General features: G+C 42.5%; 1 protein-coding gene across 1 annotated transcript in view; it reads left to right on the top strand.

The window, feature by feature from the left end:
* Window positions 1-15,708, top strand: part of ADAMTS18 (ADAM metallopeptidase with thrombospondin type 1 motif 18) — a 121,514-nt gene that overhangs the window by 38,589 nt on the left and 67,217 nt on the right. The gene's annotated exons all lie outside the window — the stretch shown is intronic.

Below are 15,708 nucleotides of genomic sequence, written 5' to 3'. Positions count from 1 at the left end.
CTGGATGTCCTTCCCCCTCCCCCTGGTTCACCTGGCTGACACTGGCCTCATTAAAGACTCAACTTAGGCATTCCCTCTTCTAAGAAGCCTTTCTAAGAATTTGTTAGGTGCCCCTTCATCCGTCTCCCAGGCTCCTTGGGGGGATAGGGGAGCCTGGGGGCGCTGTCTTGTGCTGTCTGTCTAGCTGTTGGTCTCCCTGGTCAGAATCTGAGTACCCTAAGCCAGCAGCCAGAGCTTTTTATTTCCTTATCCCAGGGCCTCTGTCAGTGCCTAGCCCATTATAAATACTCAATATTTGTTGAATGAGTTAATCTGACAGTCACATGATATCATGAGGAGAGTTTTTCAGCCTCCCCCTCATCCTCCCCCCACCTCCCCAAAAAGGTGACAAATGAAATAAAACCGAACTCCTTACATAGTTTGTAATCTTATATACATTATGTGGAACTAGACAATGCAAAGTTTGGGATACTCTTGTTTTTGTTTATTATTGATCACATGCCTGGTTCTCCACCTAGTGACTTCTTTACTCAATTGACCGCTGCCAGCTTCGTTAGTGGCTGCTCTCTTGTCACAAAAACATCATTTAGACGTTGTTCATTCCATCAACAAATACTTATTCAGAATCTGTTATGCATCAGACTCTATTCCTGGTACCAGAAGCTAGGGATAAAAAAACAGGAAAAGAATGTACAAGGTCCCTCCTCTCTGCTACCCCATATGCTAGTGGGAAAAGACAAACAATCAGTCAATGAGAGAAACATGGTACTTTCAGGCAGTGAAGCAGCAAATGAAATAGGCCAGCCAGCCACTCACCATGTGTCAGACGCTATTCTAAGTGGTTTGCATATATTAATGTCTTTGATGCTCAGAGCAAGCCTATATTCTTTATCCTCAGGAGACTGAGGCACAAAGGGTCGAGTAACTCCACCAAGGTCACAAGTCTCACAAGTAGCACAGCCGGAACTTGAACCCAGACATTTGTTCCAGTCTTTGTCGTGACGGCAATGCCACTGGCCATCATGATGAAAGGAGGGGTGTTTTTGATAAGATGGCCAGAGAAGAGCTTTCTGAGAAGGTGAATCCAGTAGAACTACTGGAGAAAGCCCGAAACAGGTTTGGCAAGTTTAAAGAGGAGCAGAAATCACCGCCCACTTAGGAAGTGTTAAAGGGTGAGGGGTAGGGAGGGGGTAGTAGTGAGAGAGCACACAAGAGCAGGCTCCATCTTTCTCACTCAAGCTGTGTAGATGGGTCTGCAGCATCCGTATGAAGGCAGCAGTCGTCAGGTAAGTAAACACACCACTGGATACCAACGTACAGTTCTACCCGCAGTCTTGGTTGCTGATGGATAAATGTAAGATATTAGCTGTAATCTGAGTTCACATGTTATCTTAGCTATGGTTGGAGAATCAAATAAAAACTCTTTTTTTGGCAGAAGTTAAAGAACTCAACATCTGGCTGCTGATTTTCTTAATGTGATCATGGTAAGCCCCTGATAGATGCAGTCTGTAATCTCTGATTAAAGGAGAGACATGACAGCAGGAGCAATTCAGTTTACAGAGCTTGACATTAAAATAAAGCAATGGACTATGGAATACAAGGCAGTGTATGAGGCCTGAGCAGCTGAGTTACAAAAGCACTGTCTTTGTGCATACACTCTTGAATAGTGCATTTTGAGATTGTTTCCAAGAACCTGGTTGTCTGTTTTTATCAGTAATCTGGAAGCCTACACATACTCGGTTTATTGAGATACAATTTATGCTGGGACAAGGGTGGCCTGAGCCATCTGACATTCTGAATAATTTTGTAAACTGATGCATGACCCGTGACTAACTAGTAACATGTAACTATTGACATCAGATTGAGGTGACCCAACATTTGGCAAGAAAGCCACTGCTTGTCTTCCCTGCCACCCTGTGACGCTAAGAAGAAGAGAACTTGCCTGACCGTTGGATAAACCGAGGAAATCTACGAAAGCATGAAGAAAAACTTGGAAGTCACTGCACACATTCAATTAATCCCTCGGTTATATGTTAACGAGTTAACAGTACGTGCATTTGCCTAACATCCTATCTTATTTACGTCTTTCTGAAGCTGAATCTGGATGGAGGCTATTAGTTTACTTTAATGCAAACAGTCCTTAGCTGTTTGCCTCCAGGCTCCCTTCCTCCATCCCCAGCATCTGTTTGGAGTAGTAATTTGGATGCTACAGTAGGCGAGTTTGGTTCACAGAACAGAAATGTTTACCCATTTGCAGGCTTCTATAGTTTGTTTCTGCATGAAGGCACCAAGTATTTGCAAACTCACAGACTTCACAAGGTAAATAAACTATGTTTCTATTCCAACCTTCTGAGAAAGCTGTGTTTATCTACCTGCCTCATGCAAACAGTGACCACTCATTGGTCTCTTAGTGAATGTCTGTCACCAAGTGGTGCACTATCCGGGCATTACCTGATATAATCCCAAGCAATGCTAAAAAATAGAATTCTGTTATTCTCATTTTACAGATGAGGAAATTGAGGCTAAGGTAGGTCATGCAAATGGTCCAAGGTTGCAAAGATATTAAGGTGTGGAGTCAGAACCTGAATCTAAATCCAGACTCAAAATCCCAGTGCTTTTTGCCTCTGCTCAGTACAGACCATTCATAATCAGATATTGTTTTCTCAATAATTACATTTGTGTGTGACAAATATGTGGAGTTAGCATTGTGCTAGGGAACCTGGCAGATATAAAAGAGGGAAAAAGAAATGCCTTGGGTAATTAGACATGACTCTTATATAAGCAATACATCAAATATAAATATAGGGTTAAATTCGGGCAGAAGTCCAAAAGGCAAATGTCCACAGGCACCAGACTAGTAATGTCATGAGTGACATGGGACAATAGGGAGGGGTGGGGACTCTGACAAACTGACAGGATGTGCCATATCCTTAGGGGGCAGCCACTCCTTAGCTGCTACCCAATAGTTGTAGATAGAAAACAGAATTTCTGACTTCTCTTGAAAAATTGGATGAAATGACAATATTAGGTTCAAATTCCTACATGGACAAAAAAAATGTTAACACATAGTTGAACAAAAAAACCTACTGAGGGGGAAGTTATGTCAGGAAGATGGTGGAGTAGAAGTTTCCAGTGCTTGTCCCTGCATAGAAACATTAGTTTGAACAACCATCCATGTGTGAAAATACCTTGACAACCACTAAGCTAAATGAAGGAAAGACTTAAGCTTAAGACTGGAAACTATAAAACTACAAGAAGAGAATGTTGGGGAAATGCTTCTTGACATTGTTCTGGGCCATGATTTTTTGGATATGACCCCAAAAGCACAGGCAACAAATGGAAAAACAGACAAATGGAAGTGCATCAAACTAAAAGACTTCTGCACAGCAAAGGAAACAATAAACAAAGTGAAGAGACAACTTACGGAATGAAAGAAATATTTTCAAACCATACATCTGATAAGTGGTTATTATCCAAAGTATACAAGGAACTCAAACAATTCAATGGCGAGAAAACAAACATCCTGATTAAAAAATGCGCAAAGGACCTGAATAGACATTTCTCAGGTACATGGCCAATGGGTACATGAAAAAATGTTCAGCATCACTAATCATCAAGGAAATGCAAATCAAAACCACAATGAGGTATCACCTTACCCCTGTTGGAATGGATATTACCGAAAAGACAAGAGATAAGTGTTGGCAAGGATGTGGAGAAAAGGGAACCCTTATGCACTCTTGGTGGGAATGTACAGTCTTTATGGAAAGTAGTATGGAGTTTTCTCAAAAAAACAAAACTAGAATTACCATATGATCCAGCAATTCCGCTTCTGGGTATACAGCTAAAGGAAATGAAATCAAGATTTCAAATTGATATCTACACTCCTGTGTTCATTGCAGCATTATTCACAATAGCCAAGATATGGGATCAACCAAAGTGCCTGTCAGCGGATGAGTGGTTAAAGAAAATGTGGTACACATGTATAATGGACTATTATTCAGCCATAAATAGAGGGAAATCCTGTCATTTGCAACAACATGGATGAAGTGGGAGGACATTATGCTAAGTGAAATAAGCCAGGCACAGGACAGATACTGCATGATCTCACTTATATGTGGAACCTAAAAAAGTTGAACCCATAGAATCAGAGAGTAGGATGGTGGTGGCCATGTGCTGGAGGGTGGGGGAAGTGGAAAGATGTTGGTCAAACTGTACAAACTTTCCATTATGCGAGATGAATAAGTTCTGGAGATCTAATGTACAGCATGGTGCCTATGGTTAACAGTATTGTGTACTTGCAATTTGCTAAGAGGGTGTCAGATCGTAAATGTCCTGACCATATATAAAAAATATTTGGTAACTGTGTGAAGTGATGGCTACGTTAACTTGGCTTCATTGTGGTAATCATTTCACAATGTATATGTATACCAAAACATCATGTTATACAGCTGAAGCATACACAATTTTTGTTTGTCATTTATACCTCAATAAAGCTGGCGGGGGAAAAAAACCTACTGAGGGCCAGGTTGGGCACATAGGCATCAGTTTGTAATCTCTGTTCTAGAAGATTGGTTTTCAAATCCTAGAAATTCAGACTCTGAAGGGCTGAGTTGGATACAAGTGTCTGCATCCTTAAGCTTGGTAATCAGCCAGATTGAAGATGGGTTTTCAGGCTCCTAACTGGGCTCTGTTGCTAGGCAGCACCATCAACAGACATGTTTATTGCTACCTGTGTACCAGGCTCTCAAGTGAGTTTGCTGTCCTGGGCAGAAGTTGTATTTTGCATCACAGTAAGTTACCTGCATGTCATCCCAACTGATACAAAGAATAGAATTGCAGATGTGGAAGGGCCCTTAAATTATCAAGTCCAGTCTCTTCATTAAGTTGATGAGAAAACTGAATGTTTGGCAAAAATGATCTGCTGTTGTGAGACTTTGGGCAATTCCTTTGTTCTCCCTGGATTCCATTTCCTTTCTGTATAAAATTGGGGAGATGAAGTATACAACTGCTAACATCCCATAATCCTGTGATTATGTTCCTTGGTTTTACGTTAGGGCAGGGGTGGGAGGGGCAGGAGAAGACAAGTAATTGAGGAAAATTGGGACAGCCGTTTCCAACATGGTGTTCATCCTGGCACTTCCACACCACCCCTGGGAGAGCTTGGGAAGTCCAGTCAGTCATCCAGCCCCCTGTGCAGGTACCCAATGGGTTGACGCCACGTGGCATGCTTCACACATCTCTAACAGCTGGTTACTGGCGTGGCTTCCAGCTCCAGCTGTCTTTTTAACAAATGAATGCTGTCAGTTCCAAGAAAGACAGGGCAAGGTGGGGTGGAGAGCTTGACATAACACATCACCACTACAGAAACAAGTGAAAACATATGTCTTCCTGATGCTGCGCTTCAGCAGGCAGCAGTCTTGGGAATGGAGGAACATCATTGATTGCAAAAATGATTCCTCTACTATCTTGCAAATATGGCAGACGCTATTTATGCAGCTCCAGCTGAGTCACAGGACCCATGTCAACTGTTCCTTCTAGAAAAATCACTATTTTTCGCAAACATGTATTAATCTTAACTACATAAATTCCTTACTCTCAGAACAGAGAAACCAAATAAATTTGGTGAGAATTTAAACAACAAGCAGTACCAATGATGTATTGATTATTGATTTTCAGATAGCAAGGAGTTAGGTTTTAATAGCAAGTGATACTAATCTTATATGAAAATATCCATCTTAATTGATTCACTACTGAGAATTTAGATTTTAATCTTGAATACCTATGTTTGTAATACATAGGCTCTTTTAAAAAAATCTGGATCAAAGATGCTATGGTGGGAGTTGACAAACGGGATGTTAGCTAATGTGTGCTCTTTATATAATTTTCTATTTTTGTCTAAATTTTTTCACAATAATGCCAGGCAGAATATAAAATGTAAATTAATTTATCCTTCTCTGTTACGGGAGGCAGCGAGTCCCTACAACTTGGGTCCAGCCAGTTTTCTGTAACATAGATTGGTTCTTATGACTTTTCCCTTCAGAACCCTCAGCCTTTCATCACCGTCCAAGAGTTGGAATGTTATCCTCAGAGGTGTTCTGACTTTGTACTCCCACAGAATTTTCTGTGTTCCCTCATTCATTCAGCATGATTTGAGTGTTATGCCAATGCCCGCTGAGTTCCAAGGGCACAAAGTCAAGTACATTATCTGTACTTTGCAGGGATTTACATTACAAGGAAAGAAGATTGTAGCCCCCTTTGATAAGTGCTGTGGCAAAGTGCAGGGTGGTATGGAAGCCTATGGGAAGGGCAAGTAAATCAGAAAGGGATGAAATATATCTGAGTAGCTCATTATATGTTTGTCTCCGGTAGCAAAAGTATCCTTAAGTGCAGGCATCAGTGTCTTGCTTGTTTTTATGTCTCCTTTAGTACCAAACTTGTTGCCTTATTTCCAGCTCATTGATTAATTCCATAGATATTTATAGAGCACTTATGTGCCAGATACTGGACATATGAAAATGAATAAGACAGACACATACCCCAGGCTTTATGGAGCTAATAGGAGTGACGGGCTATCAACTTAGAAGCAAACAGCTACACGATGGACCATCAAGTAATGATACGGGCTCTACAGAAAAATCTGACTGAGATGGAGGATGGCAAGGTTTTCTTTGTTTTTATAGGGTGGTTCGAAGAGGTGATCTTTGGGCAAAAATCTAAACAAAGTGAGGTATCTGAAGACAGAATGTTGTAGACACAGGGAACAGCAACAACAAAGGCCCTGGGATGGGAGCCTGGCTGTCCTGTTGATGGAACAGTGATGGAGCCCGCGTACCTGGTGCTCAGTAGAAAGGGTAGAAGTTGAGTAGAGAGGCTACCTGGGGCTGGATTTGGATTAGACTGGACTACAAGGTGGTTTGAAGTCCGTATTTCTTGTTCTGACAGTCACCTTGTGATAATACAGCATGAATGTGACCTGTTCAGAATGATGCTTTAGAAAAATAACTTTGGAACAAGAGAGGGTAAGCCAACAGGGAGATGAGATAGGAGGTCACCTCTTTATTCTAGGCCTAGGGTGATATGTGGCTAAACTGGAATGAGAATTCAGGGCAGAACAGAGTTAGGAGTTCAAAAGATCAATCGTATATTGAAATTTGTCGACATTCTTAACTGCATAATGTCACATTCCGTAGGACCTTGTTTGGGAAAGATGGAGATTTGAGGTTGGGGGTACGAATTTCGATTCTGAAATTCACATTAAAACACAGCTTAGACAGAGATAAAGTATAATCATCAGCTCCTAGATATTTAGCACCCCCCCCCCGCCCCTTCCAGAGGATGCTCACGTGACATGTGAAAGAGGAGGTCTGTTATTAGCAGACACAGCACCAAAGCCTGGAATGATCTAGAGGGAAAGACTGGCTGCGTGCTCCCATGTGAGGTTCGTGAAAAATCTGGTTTCCATTAAATCCAGACATGCTAGCTATCTCAACTTGGTCCCTCACAATTAACCAACAGCCATTATGGCAGTCATGTATTTTCCAAATGACATTTTTCCTTAAGCTTCCTTTGAAATGATCTTATTCTCAGGAAGAGGCTGGAGCAAAGAGGATTATGTGACACAAGGCTGTGAACGGCTCCCTCCTTAGTCTTCCTTAGATGAGAATGTCTTCATGACCAAACTGCTTATAAGGGTCCTGCAGCTGTGACATCTCTCCTTCTTGCTGATTGTCAGGGCATATTTAGCTATCCAAGGGGCTGGGAAGATGTAGTTTCTCTTCCCTATTATTCTGTGTATCTCTCCCCCAAAGATGTGTGGAGTACCTCTGATGTACAACACATGCCATGGCTGTTGCCAAGAGTAGCCCAGCCTTGCCCTGAAAGTACTTCCAATACCCTAGAAGGGAGGACATGAGAGCGTTGCAGGGTGAAAACTGAACTAGATTAGGAATGTCCAGTAAGACCACATTCTAGAGAACAGTTGAGCAAGTTATCTCCAGATCCGTGGAGAAGAATCTCAGTGACACTGCTGCACACCCTCCCTTTGGTGTGAAAATTAAAGGGGAAGCCAAAAGGATGATTCTCTGGTTGTAATATCACTTGATTCCAGCCTTCGTTTCTAGAAGACCTGAGTTGGTGGGTATCTCTGTATGTCCTTTGGATTCATCTGAAGTGGCAGTAAAAGGTAGTTGACAGGAGCTTAGGACCTACATTAAGCCAGCCCAGAAGTATTTTGTTCTTAAGAGTCAGTGATTTGGGCTGCTACCCTACCCCCCCCAAAAAGTCATACCCTCTCTAGAACTTTCTTTTCTTTTTTTCTTCAGTTTTACTGAGGTATAATTAAAATTGTAAGATATATAAAGATGTAAGCATATACAATGTATATGACATATATACAATGTATATAATCTACATGCACATTGCAGAAGGAGTCCCCCCATTGAGTTAATTAACATATCCATCACCTCACATGTTTACTTTTTTTTTGTGGTGAGGAAGATTGGCCCTGAGCTAACATCTGTGCCAGTCTTCCTCCTTTTGCCTGAGGAAGATTCCCCTGGGCTAACATCTGTGCCAGTCTTCCTCTATTTTGTATATGGGATGCCACCACAGCATGGCTTGATGAACTGTGTATAGGTCCACGCCTGGGATCCAAACCTGTGAACCCTGGGCCACCAAAGTGGAGCATGCAAACTTAACCACTATGCCACTGGGTTGGCCCCTGTTTACCTTTTTTTTAAAATTTAAGTTCTACTCTCTTAGCAAATTTTCATTATACAATACAGTGTTTCTGGAACTTTTCCTGAATCCTAATAGGATGTATGTTTAAGAATAAGGGAAGGCTGTGTGGTCAGACAGCCTTGAGCTGTAGAGAGGTTAACAGAAGTCCCCATCAAGTAGAACTGTTGTGAGAGTCAGATGAGATTTTGCAGATAGAATGCCTTGCACTGTGTCGTATAGAGGGAAGAATGACCTATTCCTCCAGGAGGGGTGGTAAAGGAAGCTGGGGAGAGGGAGGAGGAGAGAGACTCCCCAGCACCTACTGATCACAATTAAATCACTTGGATTGATATATAAATGTTGAAACATAGATTGTGACTGCTTATAAAAACCGTGTGCATTTATGAGTATTTGTGCCTTTAATTTTTTTGAAATGAATATTAAAATTTATATAATAGGCTATGGTAAGCATGTCAACCATTTTGATATTAATACATTATTTTTTAAAAAATAGAGCTTTTTGGAGGTACATGCCCTTCTGAGAAGGGGCACAGGCATAATTTGGACAGAGTTGGCTTACATTTCCAACCTAATGTCGAGCTGTGAACCACCGTATTCCGGTTTCATGAAATTTGGGCTGTTGAAGTCATTAAGTGTTTATTTCGATAGAACTATTGTTAATTAACCAAATAAGTAAGTTTCATCAGTGTGTCATTAATATCTCTTAAGAACCACTGGAATGGCATCCCCTATACCAGTACAGACAGCATTATTTAAGTGCTTTGAAGAAAGGGGCTGAGACAATCCATCTTTCCGTCAGTAGCATAAACCATTGCATATGGTCAAAGCCACGTTAGTTAATATTGTCTTGGAGCCAAATTTGGTTAGCTTAAGTGAAAGAATAGGATAATTCATTCTGAGCCTGCTGGAGTGTTTGAAGAAGTAACCAAACATCTCAGGCTAGGAAGGAGATAGAAAATAGGCATTTCTAAGAACTTCTGCAGCAAGACTTTCAGACTTTTTTTCCTGATCCATCGTTAACAATGTGACTCAGGAAGCCATAGGGACTGAGAGAGGGTGGAGAGTCCACCTGCCTCGATGAGGTCAGGGGTCACCTGGGTAAATCGTCTTTGCCCAGTGCTGCAGCTGCATGTGCCACAGGCAGAATGCTCAGTGAGCATCTGTTGAATGGCCTGGGAGTGATCTGCTCAGGTGTTTGCTGGGAGGAGGTGGGCCTTTACCTGTCCCATCTAACCAGATGACCCGCACGTAACTTGAGAGCTCTTGTCCATGATCATGGTGCCTTCTGCCATATTCTCCAGAAAGTCTACTTCGCTTTTTATCTCCCAGCAGTAACTATCTTTTTTTTTTCCCTGAGGAAAATGTGTCCTGAGCTGATGTCTGCTGCCAGTCTTCCTCTTTTTTTATGTGGCCCGCCACCACAGCACGTCCACTGACAGAGGAGAGGTATAGGTCCATGCCTGGGAACCGAACCTGGGGTCCCAAAGCTGAACACACCGAACTTAACCACTAGGCCACTGGCGCTGGCCTGATGCTACCTCTTTTCAGTGGAGGGCAGGTGGATAAGAGAGAGGGTCTTCAGAATCGGTGAAGGCTTATTCTGAACTGAGATTTCTCCTTTGGGGTGTCCTCATACATGTTGGGCAACAAATCAATTATTTTGTTTAGTGCTATTGCTGGGATAAAACAATGCTTACTTAAAAAGGAATGTGATGTCTTGATTGAAATAAATTTTTTTAGTTGTTGGAAGTAGGTTAAACATTTTTTAATGGAAAAGAAGTTGATTATTGATAACTGCAAATATGTGTCTTTGGCAATATTTTTCCAGCCAGCCTCAAGGGGGCTACTTGGTTTATCTATCAGTTAGTCTTTACTAAAAGCAGAAATAGAATAATGATATTGTGCATGGGATTTTTTTTTTTTTAACTCTTATTTCAAGATACTTCTTTAAGATTTACCGATATTATTCCCACTTGAAGTTTTGGTCCACTTTTAGCAAACATCGTTAAGTCTTTTAGTTTTGGATTATTTGATAGGTATAAGCACTAGGATATGTCACTTAAGACACTTGAAAACTCTACCTTCACAGGGTTTATAGCTTCCTAATTTTCATTAATGTTTAAGGCTGTTCATTCTAAACTTTTTAAAACAAATTGTGTATTCATACCACCACTTAATTTGTCAACTATATCAGAATCTGAGGTCTCCCTTTTTCAGTTAAATCCAAAGCCTTTAATGGAGTTGAAATATGACCTATAGGGAGAATGTTTTAAAGGGAAATTTCTCAAAGTGTAGTTTATACCTGTTCTGAGTCCTTTGAGAATTATTTCAGCCATTGAAATCTAAAATAGGAAACAACTGCTAACAAATAAAACTTATATTACCTGCTTTTAAAAAGTGTTAAATGGTGAAATATGATCTGAATAGAATATTCACTCTTGGTCAGTAGCCATTTAATTTTTAAACTTACCAGCTAAATTAGGTGACTGAGTTTCTAGGTCTTTCAAATCGGAAAAGATTGAATGTTTAATGTGGGGACAATATTGCGAGCAGACCCTTCAGCCCAGAAGAGGACACAGCCAGTTCTTTACCTCTGTCTCCCTTGGTGGTCTTAGGGAAAGGAATCCCCTTGGGTGGGGAGTCAGGCCAGCTCTCAGCTTGTGGTACCCACACCCCTATGGACTTGGAGCCTTTCTTGTCCTCCTCTAGCCTACTGGAAGCTTAAGGGTGTCCACACACTCAATCTCCTTCTTAGCAGGCCATTGGGTCTCCGATCCCCACTCCCCTCCCCGCCCTCTCCAGCTTCTACCCTCTTTAGTTCTGAGGTGTCCATCTCTTAGTCCACCTAGGCTTCCCCTGCATGATCCAGAAAAGGGTTCTGGTCTCAGTGGAAACACCCATCCTCAGAAAAGCGTTCCATGACCTTCCACTCTAAAATTAGTTTCCCCACTTTTCTCATCTTTTCTGTTATTTTCTCTCACAGAACCCTGTTCTTTTTCTTCATACTTTACACAAAGAAATGTTTCATTTCCCTTTGTAATCTTTACTTGTTTAATCCCTGTTTCCCTCATTTAGCTGGAAGCTACATGAGACCATGGATCTGTCCTGATCACCACTACTTAGCCAGAACTTCGCATGTGTTCCGTAACAAAATGCTTCACGCATTCTGCAAATAAACAGATGGTTCCTTTTGGATGTACCGGGTTTATATTTTTAAATTATAAAATGTATTTATTTGGTGATACTGCAATGTTTTCCATCAAACTAAACCCAAAAAAGAATATTTTTCTTCCATAATATCCAGCACTGTAAAATCTTTGTGATAAAGAATTGTTCTCAATTTCTGTCTTTGTCACTCTGAACTGAAAATAGAGGGCTATGTGGGCCCAGTGTGTTTGTCCCAATATGGGATGACAATTTTATTATTTTTTATGGCTTTCTCAAAACAGAAGTTTTCCCTCTGCGTTTGCGTTGCCTACAGTTCTCATGAAACAGGGAGAAAATAAAGCTTCTGAAATGGTTAGTCCAGTTAAGGCACGTGATTTAAGTCTTTGCTGTTAGTTTAACCAAGTTAGGAAGTTAGAAAGCCTGGAGGGCTTTCATGGAGAACTCTCTGTTTTTTTGCTCGTAGCTGTTCGCTCTGTCTGGTGCAGACTGTCAGTGGTGCCTTTTGTCTTCCTATAGCTTGGAAGCGGCGAGGGCACTGGGAGGCCGGGGTTAGACGAGAGAGTGAGAGACCTGGTTCTACCTGTGCTTCCAGCCGGGATTCCCTCACAGGGAGGACGTGAGGTTTAGATATGGTATTGCGTGGAGTGCTTGCGGCTTCACACCTGTAATGCAGAAAGACTTCATGGGTTTTGTGAATCTGAACATGTCGCTTCCCAGCTGTGGATTCCCTCCGCTGTTAAGGGAGGGGGAGCCTGGTATGCCCTCCGTATCTCCTCCGCTCTGCGATTCTTTAATTCACTTATTTGCAAATGTTTATAGACTAATAAGCAAATACTCACTAGCTGATGATGTGCGGCACGCCCCCGGGTTGCTGATGCTGCTCCTGCAGTCACAGAGTGTACGCTGACACTGTGTGTCAGAGGTGGTGGGGAGAAGGTTGAGTTTGTCTGTTTCCATCATTGAACATAGACACACAGCAAATAAACTGTGACCTGAGATAATCTGGAAGTGGGGGAGGGTAATTTTAAACAGGGTCTTGAGGACAGCTTCTCTGAGGAGGTGACGTTTAAGCTGAGACATAAGCAGTGAGCAACAGAAAGCCAAGCAAGTCTGTGGGAGAAGACGGCAGTGAAAGAAAAAGTGACTGCAGACTCGGCTAAGAGTGTGGTAGGGGGAAGGATTATTTTCCCTCTACCCTTCTAGGTTCTTGGCTGAGACACCCCTGTGTAAAAGACAGATAAACAAGAGAAAAGCAGAAGTTTAATATCCTGTATACATGAGAGATACCCAGGAAAACTGAGTAACTCCCCCATATGGCCCAAGCCACCACCTTAAGTACTATATCTAGTTAAAGACAAAAGAAGATGTTGGGGGTGGGGCAGTTATGAGAGGTGACAGGTAAAGCACAGCAAATAGGGGAAAGGCTGTTCTGCAGATTTAAGCGGTTTCCTCCTCCATTGGGAGGAGTTTCCAGAGATTTAGAGTCATCCTTCTCCTCCTGCCACAGAGAGGGAGGCACCCTTACAGAGGGAGATTCCTCTTATAAATGTAAATGTCTCTTACAAAAGGCTAACTTCTGGGTTTTCAGAGCTGCTTCTGTGTGTGCTGTTTCTTAAAAATAACTAGCTCAAGATAATCCTTAGGCCAAACAGGCATATTTTGGGATGGCAAATTCTGCTCCCCTTCGAGTGAAAGAACGTAGTCGATTCAAGAAGTGAAAGAAGAGTCCTGTGTAGAATGATGGGAAGGAGAGGGGACAGATAAAGCTGCCAGCCTTCACAAGGAGCAGATTATGCAGAGATTTATGGGCCAGGAAAAGAGATTCAGATTAGAGTAATACCGGAGGGCGTGGAATGAGTTGATTCATGTTGGACGGGGACTCTGGCTGCTGTGAGGAGACCCTAGTGGAGAGGACTGGGTGGGGGAGAGTTGAGAGACTAGACACAGTACCCCAATGAGAGGTGATGAAAGCCTCTCGCAGGGACCCTGGGCTGGGTGGGGAAGGGTGGGCTGCTCTGAGATGCGGCTGGAAGATGTGGTAGACAGGATTTCTAGGATTGTGAGATTTTGCTTATTTAACTATTTATCTTGCTGATCTATTCTCTTCTCCCATGGTCTCCTTGAGGACATGGATGTGAACGGTTGTATTTGTTTAGTGTATACCTCTTTTCTTTATGCCACTGCCTAGAACAGGGCTATGAATTAGGCGCTCGGTGTGTTTGCTGAATGAGGGAAAGCATCTATCTTTGTGTTTGGTTTCTAGACATCCTGTCAGGGCTGCACCCAATAAGACAGTCTTTCAGAAGGCAGCAGACTTCTGAAGTGGAAGGAAACTCAGGACCAAACCACACATTCTGGGACTCCTTTTAGGAATGAGAAGCTGAATCCTAACATAGGGCCAACGTAAGGCCTGGGACAGCCCCTCTGATGCCACCCATCCCCCACAGGCTGGGTTAGGTGCCAAGCCTCTATGTTCCCATGGAAACCTGCCCTCACCCTGTCACCCCCTTGTGTTCTGTACCATACTTGAATATTTGTGTCTGGCTCCCGTAAACCGCATGCTCTATTTGTGAAGCTCCTGCATAGTTGTATGCACAGCTCTTACCCGGGTGCCTGGCACCTAGCTGGTGCTCAGTGAGCATGTGTTGATTCAGTCGCTCATCAGTCAGTCAGTCATCTCAACTGCTGCAGTTGAGAGTGTATAAAGGGCTTCTATGATGGTTATTTTTCTCCCCTTGTAAGGTGGCGAGGGCAGGAAGAATTCTCCCCATTTTGCACATGAATGCGGCAAGGGCTAGAACACTGGTTCACAAACTCATTTGTACATTAGAATACTCATCTGGGCAGTTAAAAAAATTCTGATACATCCATCACAAGGACAGAGATTCTGTTTTGGGCGGTGTGGGATTCTGCCTGGGAGTGAGTGACTCTGTGAATGGGCGTGCATGTGTGTGTATTTAAGATCCCCAGGTGTTTCTAATATTCAGCAAAGTTTAAGAATTGTCTGTATTGGTGTTTCTCAAATTTTAAGAGGCACCCAGATCACCTGGGGATCTAAATAAAATTCAGATTCTGATTCAGCAGGTCTGGGGTGAGACCTGAGAATCTGCATTTCTAACAAGCTCCTGGGTGAGGCTGAAGCTGCTGGTCCACAGGCCACACTTTCACAGCAGGGCCTGGATAACAGGGAAATTCTAGACCAAGTGCAGGGAAGAGGGGGTACAGGATGCTGAGAGAAAGGCAGGGGTGTATTGTAGCTGAAATATCAGGTACAAAGATACACGTATTGTGCCATGAACTTGGAAAGCAAAGCTGAGATGGCGTGGGCTTCTGAATCCCTTCTTTCTTCTCCACTTAGCAGATAGGTCTCTTCGTAATGATGCTCCTCATCAGATTCCCCAGACCCCTACTTAGAGATACCCAGTGACCGCTCACTCCTTTCTCTGCCCTCCTTGCTAGTCTTTTTACTTAGCACTCATGAAATCAAGATGGAATGTCTTTGTTTTTACTGTTTATACTCTGAGTTCTTTGAGGATGGGACTGTTTTTAAATTCATTACTTCTTCCAGTGTTTATCACAGTGTCTGCCTTGTCATAGATGCAGACTTATCTGCAGATGTCCTATGGCTCACAAACAAGATTGACAGCCTAAAATAGTAGCTAAGAGCCCTGCGTCTGAGGGTAGAGAACTCTGGGTGCCACTACTAGCTTTCCCACTTCCTATCTTAGCCTCAGTTTTCTCATCTGTAAAACGGGGGTAATAATAGTTGCAACGGCTAATGGTGCAGATAAAATGAAATGA

This window comes from Equus quagga, chromosome 13, assembly GCF_021613505.1.
Source record: "Equus quagga isolate Etosha38 chromosome 13, UCLA_HA_Equagga_1.0, whole genome shotgun sequence".
Classification (NCBI taxonomy): Eukaryota; Metazoa; Chordata; class Mammalia; order Perissodactyla; family Equidae; genus Equus; species Equus quagga.
This window is presented reverse-complemented; position numbering and strand designations above follow the sequence as displayed.